The sequence below is a fragment of the Lipotes vexillifer genome, unplaced genomic scaffold, assembly GCF_000442215.2.
Source record: "Lipotes vexillifer unplaced genomic scaffold, Lipotes_vexillifer_v1.1 scaffold1699, whole genome shotgun sequence".
Classification (NCBI taxonomy): Eukaryota; Metazoa; Chordata; class Mammalia; order Artiodactyla; family Lipotidae; genus Lipotes; species Lipotes vexillifer.
Window position 1 is genome coordinate 556,717 of NW_006796961.1, and position 2,033 is coordinate 558,749.

General features: G+C 57.0%; 1 pseudogene; it reads left to right on the forward strand.

Annotated features, from left to right (window-relative positions):
* The window catches only part of LOC103090363 (uncharacterized), a 1,539-nt pseudogene extending 394 nt beyond the window's left edge, over positions 1 to 1,145 (forward strand).
* The last annotated feature ends 888 nt before the right edge of the window (positions 1,146 to 2,033 follow it).

Sequence of the window (2,033 nt, forward strand, 5' to 3'; positions counted from 1 at the left end):
TTCCCCCGTCCCCATTGCTGTAAATATTTCAATAAAATGGAAAAGAAAAAAAAAAAAAAAAAAAAAGACAAAAAAAGAAAGAAAAAATCTCATCACTTGAAGCCACCAGGAGCCTGCGGCCCGGCCAGCCCGGGATTTCTCCGGAGCAGAGCTGCGCCGCCGGGCCCTGGCAGCCAGGACTTCTCTGTGTACGTGTGCATCCCCAGCCGGGTGGGCGGGCCGCCAGAGCAGCTTTTTACAATCCAGAGACAGAAAACAAAATCTAGAAGCAACATCGAAACAAAGAACCCGTTTCCTTTCCGGCACCCGGCACCCGTTTCTGTTGCCTCCTTCCCTGATCCACCTCTCCCTGGCATCAGTCAGCCCTCCTGGGGCGTGTACCTCACTGCCTGCCCCAGGACTTGGGGCCTGTCTCCCCTTCCCCTCCCCACTGGCCCAGGGGAGGCACCCTCACACCCAAAGATGCTTTTGCCAAGGTGGCTGCGCTGTCCCTTGGAGTTCCTGCTTCTTGTACATTGCTTCTGGGACTCGGCCTGGGAGGAAGGGGCCGATTTCCCGCCTAGAGAGGTTGAGAGGGGAAGGAAGATGAGGGCAGCAGGGTTTGACAGATGACTGAGGAGGGAGGGCTGGGGGCGGTGAGGCGGTTCTCCTTCACGGGGTGGGGAGGCGAGAGGTGAGAGACTGCCTTCCCTACCCAACACATACCCGCAGGAGAGGCGAAGCCAGGTACCAGGGCCTGGCTGGGGTCAGGACACTCATGTTCAGAGGGCTCAACCCCAAACCTGAAGATGCTGGAAGCTCCAGGCTTGGGATGTCTCCTGAGTACCTCTCCCAGTCCCCTCTCCAGGCTGTCACCCTGGCCTTCCCAGCAACACCACCCCACCCAACTCTTTGGGGGTAGCATAGTCCCACTGCCATACTAGCCCAGCCCTGTCATTTGCCATTTCCCCAGGGGTGGCCCTCCACCTCTGCTCTGACCCCTCATCTCTTTTGTCCCTCTTTTCTCACAAGTGCCATGAGTTTTCAAACATCTTCGGGTCTCAGCCTCCTGCTGCCATGAACTTTGGGTTAAGGGGGAGGAACTCCAGGGAGGAACTGGGGGAAAGGGACAGATAGGTGGCTGGAGGGACCCTTTTTGCTGCTAGAAAGCCCCTCCCTTCTCCTGAGGAGCTAGGGCTGGCTTGTCCCCATCAGTTATAGGGGAGAAGGGGCCAGACCCAAAGATGGTGGTTTGTCCCACATGGGGGGACAGGTGTGGGGAGAAGGTAAAGGTGGGTTCCATCTGTTTTCTGGTAGGGAGTTATAACCCGTTTCACCAGACCACGGGTGAGTCTGGACGGGCAGGTGAAGTAAGGATAGGAACGGTCTTGCGCGGATGGCTCTGTGAGGAGGGCAGGAGACAGCTCCGTGGCTTTCCTTGGCTTCACTAGGCCAGGAACTCCTCTTTGGGGAGGGGTGGCTAGAGACCTGTGAAGAGATGGTGGGAGACAAGGGTAGATGGAAGAGTGGGCCCGGCCCAGGCATCAGCCCAGCTAGAGTCAGAGAATGCCTCTGACCAGCAAAGAGGTCTGGAAGAGAGGGTGGGGTGGGGGAGTTCCCAGGGGAACTCCTGCGTCCTCTCCCCTGCCCAGTCCTCCTTTTCTCTCTCCAGACTCTGACAGTCAAAGGGAGAGAGAGGGTACAGCGGGTCCCTTGGTTCCCATTCCAGCCAGAATCACCAAGGTGGATTCCCAGGCCTCAGAGTTGTGCGGCAGGGCCCCCTGGTAGGGCTGGAAATCACTGCAGTCCAGCACAAAGCTACCCCGAGAGCCCAGGTGTCCCCCCACCCCAACCAGACCTGGTGCCTTGATGCCCCCACTCCAGCTGGGACGGTATAAAGAAGGAAGGGTCTTGGTTTCCCCTCCTACTCCCTTTCTTGGGCTCCTGAATTCATTTGCTTTCAAATCTTGTTATTTTTCTCTGGGTTTGGTGGGGGTTTTTTGGCTTTGGTTTTGGTTTTCCTTGCCTTTTTCTCTGTGTCTCCACCTCTTTCC